Here is a 10,030-nt window from a genome sequence, read left to right as displayed (position 1 = left end):
GCCTCTGGTCGCACCGCCCCGCTGGCCGGCTTGGCCGCCGCCCCCGCGTTCCTTGGCCGTCGTCGGGTGGCGCCAGCCGCGTGGCCGAGCCGCCGCCACGCCCAACGATGCGGGGGCTAGGGTTTCCCTAACGTCGCTGTGGGATAGGCCAAGCAGCACATGGGCCGGCCCGCTGGCTGTTGGGCCTCTTCTGGATCGCGGACGTGGCGCCTCTAATAATAATAAAAAAAAGAGGTGGCGCTGGCGCAACGCTGAGAATTCGCGTTTTAGCCCCTGGAATTTCCTATTTTACGCGTAGCTTATTCCTGCTGAAATATTTCGCGTAGAAGACCCTGGAACTGTCTGTTTTTCGCTGAAAACGCGTATTTTGGCTTAAAAATGCCTCGGAAATTCATTTTTTGAGCTAGTTTTCACATACTAGATGCACTTAACATGCTATCTTTTGAAACATGATATTATTATATGATTTTACTGCTGTAGATTAATTGTTTAGCACTCTTAATCATTTAGTACATCATATAATAGCATGTTTTAGATAATGGAACGCCATTTTATTGAATAAGTTTATCAACATCGATTTGTGCAAAAGATTACCTGCTGTAATCTCATGATTTTTGCATAAATCGCAGATGGTCGGAATTGTCCACAAGGAGTTTCCTGAGTTGGCCCGGACAGGGCTGAACTACCTATCATGGTCCTCAGACTGCGAGATTTTTCTCTAGGGAAAAACCCTCCTGAGGGCGATCGGTAAGGGGCCTAGCTGGCCGCCACTGATCCCAAGTTCGAAACTGAGAATGTGCAGGCTCTGCACTTTCTCCGTCATCACCTATCACCTACTCTGAAAGATGAGTATATGGCTGAGCGCAGTGCTTCTGGCCTTTGGACCGCTCTTAAGCAGCGGTTTGAGCAGATGAAGTACACTGTGAAGCCACATGCAGAGGCAAAGTGGATCCATCTGAGGTTTGCAGACTTCAAGACGGTTGGGGAGTACACTTCGGCTCTGCACCGGATTTGTACGACTCTTCGGTTGTGTGGTACTGAGATTACCGACTCCCAGAAGATTGAGAAAACACTATCCACTTTCCACCCCGGCACGGTCTAGTCCTCACGGAACTACCGCCAGGGGAACTACACGAGGTATTCAGAGTTGATTGATGTCCTCCAGGTGGCGGAGGCGCAGAACGAGGTTCTCAAAAAGAACTTTGTCATGCAACCACTTGGGGGGAGTTCTCGCCAGGAGGTAAACGCTCTCAAAGTCCGCAAGCCTCAATAGAAGAAGAGGGGCCGTAAGGGAAAGAAGAAGGGCCCTCACCCCCCCTGCCCCGGCTAAGAAGAACAAGCCGGGCAAGGGTGGGCAGAGGCCTCAGGACTGCTTTCGTTGTGGCTCGTTGGAGCATTTCTCCCGCCAGTGTCGCGCACCACCGGAGGTCGTTGAAGTATACAAGGCTCGGAAGACGCGTGAGATGCACCTCGCCTTGGTTCAGGAGGGAGCACCACCGGCGCCCATGGAGGCACCCGTGATGATCGCTCCGCCCCCTGTTGCGCCCATAGAGGCGACCCCTATGGTGCCCATCGCGGCAGCTTTGGCGGTCTCTACCGACGCCCACGTCGCCATGGAGGTTGACCACATGGTCGCCTCGCCGGCGGCGCCGCCACTAGACATTGATGCTGCCTCCAAGATGATTTCTAAGGAGGATCAGCTCACTAGTATGGAGATTGCAGCTGAAGTGAATGGCTTCTTCACCGAGTCAACTTAGCATACCTCTTTGGTTATCTTGATTCCGTGATTTGATCCAATAAAATTGAATAAATTCGATTTGGTTGTAAGCTCTATGAGAGCATAAACTTATTCTTTACTTTGGCGATTGGATGACATTTATTCATTTATTCCATTATTTATACATGATAGCATGTTAGTTTCTGATATGTGTGCATTTATTTTTAATGTATTTTCTTCCTCATTACATTAATTAGATGTCATATTTTAGAACGCGTGTGGCGCCCGAATGAAGGAAACGTGCCTTGCCGATAGCGCCACCACTCATACCATTTTACGAGAAACTAAGTATTTTGAGTCCATTAAAAAATCTCCGGGAAGTATTATGAAAATCGTCGTCTGCGGTTCTCACATAGTTGGCTCCGGGTGAGCCACTATTATACTCCCTATGGGAACAACTTTCATCATTAATGATGTGTTGTTGTACCCGGAGTCGACTCGTACTCTTTTGAGCTTTAGAGACATCTGCGCTAATGGTTTCCATGCTGAGACCGATGATGAAAATGGCAAGGAGTGCCTACTCATCACAAAGCGGGATGCAGGTGGTAAACATGTTATCGAAAGTCTTCCTTCGTTTGACACAGGGCTATACTACACTAAGATAGTAGCACCACCCGTGTACACTACCCTCAAGACCGTCTTTAGAAGCTCTGAACTCTTCTGCCTCTAGCACGATAGGTTAGGCCACCCCGGACTTAGGATGATGAGAAATATAACTAACAACTTGCATGGCCATAATGTTAACGTTAAGAACTTCCCGAATGCCGCTGATTTCGTGTGCTCCGTATGCGCTAAGCGGAAGTTAGTCATTAGGCCATCGCCCCTCAAGGTGAGGGATGAAATCCCCGCGTTCTTGGAACGTATCCAAGAGGACATATGCGGTCCAATTCAGCCCCTCACGGGGCCGTTTTGGTACTTCATGGTGCTCATTGATACTTCCTCTAAATGGTCCAATGTTTTCCTGAAGTCAACACAGAACCAAGCCTTGGCAAAGTTGATGTCTCAGATCATACAAATGAGGAATAATTTCCCGGATTATCGTATAAAGTCTATTCGAATGGACAACGCCGGAGAATTTACTTCAAAGGCGTTCGATGATTATTGCATGGCAATGGGAATCAAAGTTGAGCACTCGGTACCACATGTACATACACAAAATGGACTTGCCGAGGCATTAATTAAAAGAATTAAATTCATTGCCCGACCGCTGCTTCAGGGTTGTAATTTACCAACTACATGTTGGGGCCATGTGGTGTTACACGCGGCTAATCTCATCAACTTTTGACCGTCGGCCTACAACATCCACTCTCATGTTCAACTTGCGCAAGGGTCGGCATCGAAAATTTCCCACCTTCGTAGGTTCGGTTGCCAGGTATATGTACCAATACCACCCCCTCAGCGATCGGTGATGGGCCCGCTCCGTAAGTCGGGGATATACGTTGGTTATGAGACTGTTTCCATAATCAGGTATCTGGACCCCATGACAGGTGACTGTCACACGGCTCGTTTTGCTGATTGCATTTTTGACGAGGGTCTTTTTCTGACTTTAGGGGGAGAGAATCAACCCCTTGATGCTAAAATTCGAGAAATCACGTGGCAAGCCACGGGGATCCACGCTCATGACCCGCGCACTGCTGAGAATGAGAGAGAAGTCCAAAAGATAATAGATTTGTAGTCTTTAGCAAATCAACTGCCCGACCACTTTACTGACTTAAAGACTGTGACAAAATCGCATGTGCACGCGCGCAATGCACCGGAAAGGGTTGAAATACCGAAGAAAAATGATGATATACCTGCTCCCGTCCAAAGGCCTAAAAGGACGAGAAATCCGGCTTCTCAAATCCCAAGTACTCGGGGACGCCTGACGAAAAAGGATAAGAGAGATTTATTACAGCCTGTGGCCAAAGTACCCCAAATTGAAACGGGGAGCCAGTCGAGACCTGGCACAAGTACGGAAAATTTAGTGCACGAAATTCCGGACTTAAACTTTCCCATAGGGGAAACACCCAGAGGAGATGTGAGCGCACACATCGGCGCGGGAAATCTAAAGGACCTTGCTCCCATAATGGGAAATTTGGTAGAGCAAGTGTTTGCGCCGGATGCGCTCCATGACGAAATGGCCATAAATTATATTTATACGGGGGAGTCCCTGAATCGAGCAACGGTGATTGTCGACATCAACTTTGCTACGAAAATTGCCTCAATCATAGATCTTGACCCTGAGCCTAACACGCTCGCTGATTGCAAGAAAAGGTCGGATTGGAAAGATTGGCAGCAGGCAATTACTGCCGAATTATTATCTCTCAACAAAAGGAAGGTGTTCGGACCAATTTGTCGAACTCCTCCCCACGTTCGCCCTGTTGGCCATAGGTGGGTTTTTGTTCGAAAGAGAGATAAAAATAATAAAGTAGTACGGTACAAAGCAAGGCTAGTTGCTCAAGGGTTCACTCAACGACCAGGTGTCAATTTTGAGGAGACTTATTCCCCGGTCATGGATGGAGTTACCTTTAGATACTTGATCTCGATGGCAGTAAACATGGGCTTGAAAATGAAACTAATGGATGTCGTCACTGCTTACCTGTATAGTAACTTGGATTCGAACATATACATGAAGGTTCTAGAAGGTATCACTGTTCCGAACCATGATAGAGCAAACAGGGGTCTATACAGTGTTCAACTGCAAAAGGCACTATACGGACTCAGAAAGTCTGATAGAATGTGGTACAATCGCTTAAGCGATTTCCTTCATGAGAAGGGCTACACGAGCAATAAAGATTTCCCATGTGTTTTCATACGGCAATCCCAAGATGGATTCTGTATAATCTCGGTGTACGTGGACGATTTAAACATAATCGGTACACCTGATGATATTGAGGAAGCGAGTTCCTACCTGATGTCGGAATTCAAGATGAAGGATTTGGGTAAAACCAAGTTCTATCTAGGTCTGCAACTTGAACATTCCCCTGATGGGATTCTAGTGCACCAGTCGGCCTACACCCAGAAGGTGTTGAAAAGATTTGGATTTGATAAGGCATATCCTTCTATGACCCCGATGGTCGGGAGGTCTTTACAGCCAGACAAGGACCCGTTCAGGCCAAAGGAAGAGGGAGAGGAAACTCTGGGACCAGAGGTTCCTTACCTAAGTGCAGTTGGAGCACTCATGTATCTCGCAAACTGTACACGGCCAGACATTGTGTTCGCCGCCAGTTTGCTTGCGAGGTACAGTTCTGAACCTACCAAAAGACATTGGAAAGGTGTCAAGGACGTCTTCTGGTACCTGGAAGGGACCAAAGATCTTGGTCTGTTTTATAAAAAGGAACCAAGACCTATCCATTATAGGTTATGCCGATGCTGGGAACTTATCGGACCCGCATGATTGCAAATCGCAGAATGGATATGTTTTCCTTTGTGGTGCAATTGTGTTTTCCTGGAAATCGTCCAAGCAAACTCTTGTGTCGACTTCCACGAACCACTCAGAAATCATGGCACTATTCGAAGCGTCAAAAGAATGTGTATCGCTTCGGCGGATGATCGGCCACATTCAGCAGACATGTGGGCTGAACACCGTACAAACCCCTACCATTATCTATGAAGATAATGCTGCTTGTGTTGCACAAGTCCAGATGGTTTATGTGAAGAGTAACCTCACAAACCATATTAGTCCCAAGTTCTTCTATGCACATGAGCTGCAGCAGTTGAATGAGGTGAAAGATTTGCATACTAAGTCCTATGACAATCTTGCTGATATGTTCCTAAATCATTACCGGCATCAACCTTAGAGAGGTGTGTGCGTGGAATCGGTATGATGAGACTTAGAGAGATGCATGGTTCAGGGGGAGAAACTTCACAAACTCGTCGCTAAAATCTCAATCCCGATGATCGAGTACTCAACTTGATGGTTGAGTGTATTGTACTCTTTTTCCCTTGAGTGAGTTTTCCTGATGTTTCTCACACAAGGTATTTGATGAGGCAATTCGTGCAATACAACAACGTATACTGTGTGTTCTTTCTCCATATTTTTTCCCACTGGTTTTTTTGGAGTTTTGAGGCATGGATATATGGATAATTACCCAAGGGGGAGTGTTGGGAAACCGGGTCACCATGGGGTGGTGGCGGCCTCGTGCGTATCGCACGGGGTAGCCCCTCCTGTTTCCCCAACTTTACGTTAAGTGGGTACTTATCCCTTGACCCCTAGTCCCTATATAAAGCAACGAGGAGCCATCATTGTAACACCCGATCATTGATTAATAAAGCTGGTCTCCTCCATATCTCTCTGTGTCCTTTACTTTCGCGTTTGACTACTTCGTCTACGACGCTCGCTCCCGCTCCGCAACCTTGGACCGGACTCGCCGGTAGGAGTTGCGGAACACATTCATAGCATCCTCCATCCCAGCACACTCTGTCCTAGGTTCCTAGTCCCAGTTTGGACAAATAGACAGAATGTGCATTCCAACAAAGAGAAAATTTAGGACTAACCAAAGTACACTTCTGTTTTGGTACAACCCTCTACACATCAACGAAGAAGATCTTTTTGTACCCACTGATAATAAAGAGTAGGATGATCTTTTATTAAATACGCCACCAGCGCCAAGTGAACAGATACGCGACATGTGCACTTACCGTGCATACGCGGCGTATGTATCCAAACCCTATTTGGCGCCCTCAACTTTTTTCTCTTTCTTTTTAATCCTCAAAAAGTGTGACTGCGGGAGAATCGAACTCCAAGCCTCAGGGTTTACTTCAAGTTCTAGTAACCAATCAAGACATGTTACTTGTTGTGCACACTTGCTTTCTTTTACACTTATTTTGTGGCAAATATAACTTCGTCAACTTTCAGGCCAATTTTTTTCAATTTTTTAAACCGGATTTTGTTATGTTTTATTGTGGGTTTTTTATTCCCCCCCCCCCCTTTTCTTTTTCATTTTTCTTTTTCTGTTTTCCCTATTTTTTCAAAAGAGTGAACTTTTGAAAAAAAACACGAATGAACTTTTTATCAAATTTTTGAATCATTTTCAGTTGCTAGAACTTTTTTTGCAGTTTTTAGTGATTTTGTTAGGAAATCTGGGAAAAAAATTCAAATCCATTCACATTTTGTTCAGGATCGATAATCTTTTTTCAAATTCGCAAATGTTTGGGCCAGCCTAACAGGTGCACGATGTGAGCGATTTTCTAATTTTTTTTGTTTCTCTTCTCTTTGTTTTGTTAATTCATTTTTCTCCTTTTAAACTATATTATTCATTTTGAAACTTGTTCAGAAATGTGTTTGGAATACCCAAAGATGTTCTTGTTTCTAAATATTGTTTGCAATATTAAAAGATGTTCTAGAATTTAAAAAATGAATCCTGTTTTCGAATATTTTTTCACAAATTAAAGAGATATTTGCGTTTCAAAAAAAGTTGATAAACTTTAAGAAAAATTACGTGGTTTGCAACTTGTGTTCAAATTGTTTAATTAGTTGTTGGGAATTTGTTAATAGTATTGCAGAAACTGTTTAGGTTTACAAAATTTTCATACACAAATTGGAATTCAAAAGTTATTGAATTTTTTTAAGAAATGATTACGACATAAGAAAATATTCATGTTAATTGTCAATAACAGAAATTGCATTAAGAAACACTACATGCTTACGGATGCACCCATCTGGCCTAGTCTCGCACACTCCTCTCAACTAGTGGTTTTTTATGGACTATGGATAAATGAACCCAACTTCTTGGAACAACCTGACATAGACATATGAGGCAACCATGCTAGTTTTGAATGACTTCTGACACAGTTTATGCGTTGCAACACGCCCGACCATTTATCAACCCTTTTTCACCAAGAAAACTCCAGGAAAATGCAAAACTTGTCCAAAATATAAATAACTTGCATTGACACCTTGAATTGGCCCCTGGTGGAAAAAAATTGGGGCCATTTGATGGATGTCAAAAAACAACGTGCTTTCAAACATATCCTTCTCGCCTATCCGAACACCCTCTGTTGAACATAGTCTATCTTTGGACTTCCTTAAAATGACCCCAACTTTTGCAAGCAAGTGGCCAGGCCCATGGTAGGCATCCATGCCTGGTTTGAACGACTTTCGACACTATATGCAAGATCGATCTTTTTTAAGCATGAAAACTCAAGAAAATGCAAAACTTGTCGAAAACCCAAATAACTTAGCATGATGCCTTGAATTCGCCATAGCACGTCATGAAAAAATTGGAGCCATTTAATGGATTCAAGAAACAAGGTGCTCCCAAACGGATCCTTCTGGCCTACCCGAACACTCTTGGTGGACATGATATTCTTTTGGAAATCTCAGGACTGGCCCCAACTTTGCAAGTAGGTGGGCGTGCCATATTAGACATCTATGCCCGATTTAAAGACTCCTGACACGTATGCACGTTGCAACGCGTCCATCCATTTATCAGCCTTTTTTCATGGGGAAAACTCCAGAAAATGCAAAACTTGTACAAAAACCAAACCACTTGGCATGGTGTATTGACTTGGTCATACAAGGCGATGGAAAAAATTGGGGCCATTTCAACTATGTCGAGAAACAACATGCTCTTAGACGAAGCCTTCTGGCCTACCCGAACACCCTCCGTTCAACATGGTCAATTTTTGGACATCCTTGACATGGCAGCAAGTTTTGCAAGCAGGTGGGCATGCCCATAATACGCATCCATGTCAGGTTTGTACGATTTTCGACATTGTATACAAGTTGCAACACGTCCGGCTATTATCACCCTTTTTTAGGAGAAAACTTTAGAAAATGAAATTGTAGAAAATAGAAACAACTTGCCATGGTTCCTTGAATTGGTCATACAAGACAATGAAAAAATTGGGGTTATTTGACGGATGTGGAGAAACAACGTGCTCTCAGGAAAACAAATCATAGATTTTCAAAAAATGTTTACTAAAAAAAGTTGCAAAGAAATTGCTCCCGGTTTTGTGAACCCTAGCTTCCCAGCCATTTTCCGGTTTTGGGAACCTTCTAGGAGGTTCCTGAACGACATTTTTTTATTTTCGTTTTTCTTTTTATCATCTCTTGTATTTTCTTTTTTCTGTTTCATTTTATTTCCTTTTTTGTTTTCTTTGACCATTTACTTTTATTTTTATTGTTTCTATTTTTAATAAGTTATTTTTTATCAAAATTTCATGTTTTTTGAGAATTTCGAAATAATTCATGTTTTTCAATTCTGTTCATATTTCCGACAACAAAGTTTAGAATTTCAAAAATTTCATATTTACTAGCCAGTGTTCAAAAAAAATCAGAAGATGTTTAGAATTTCCAAATTTTGTTCAGATTGATTAATCAATTCTCAAAAATTAAAGAAAGGTTCAATTTTTTTAATAAAATTTTCGTTAACTTGAAACAATATTCTTGTTGTTAAATTTTGTTCTGAATTTCCAACATTATTCCCGTATTCATAAATTCTTCACAGATCTATTTTTTCCTTTTTCCGTAAAAAATCAGCATTTAAAAACATGTTCATGTTTTCAGAATATGTTCACAAATTAAAAAAAATGTTTCCTTTTTTCAAAATTTGTTCAAAAACTGAAAATATGTTTGGGGAGTTTCAAATAATGTTCGTGCTTTCAATTTTGTTCAGAATTTAGAAAATGTTCATGTTTAAATGTTTTTACAGATATACAAAATATGTTCAGGAAAATTCAAGGAAAATTGGTTATGATTTGTTTTCGTATTTTTAAGAATTTTTTAAAATAATCCAATTTTTTAAGGTTTTAAAAAATATTCGGAAAATTTAAAAAATATCCGTGTTCAAAACTTTGTTCGCTCTTTTTTTAAAAATGCATGTGTTTTGACATTCTCATCAGTTTTTGAAGACATGACATGAAAATGTTTCTTGAAATTTCAATATAATATTTAATATGCAAATATTTGTATTTTATGAAGAAAATTTGAAGGGTTCAATCCTCGCACTGTAACTCCTTTTTCGGTGAATTTTCCCTGTTTCCGCGCACGACAATTTGCTAGCCCAGTCGGGCGGCCTCCTGTGCATGGCGCCGTCCATTTGACACTACTCCCTGAATGTATGCCATATATGTTCCGGTGAACGACCTGCCATACATACGAAAGTGATTATAATTTGTGAAAGCTTCATATCAGAACAAAAAAAAAGTAGAACAGGTATAAATAAGAAAATCTTAGTTAAGAGGGTTCATGTAAAGAACAGGTTCCAAATCACGATCGATTCCCTTTTCAAAACCTGCTGCAGCAGCTCAGGCTCTCCCTGCATGTCGTCC

Source organism: Triticum aestivum, chromosome 6B (genome assembly GCF_018294505.1).
Source record: "Triticum aestivum cultivar Chinese Spring chromosome 6B, IWGSC CS RefSeq v2.1, whole genome shotgun sequence".
NCBI classification, from domain to species: domain Eukaryota; kingdom Viridiplantae; phylum Streptophyta; class Magnoliopsida; order Poales; family Poaceae; genus Triticum; species Triticum aestivum.
This window is presented reverse-complemented; position numbering follows the sequence as displayed.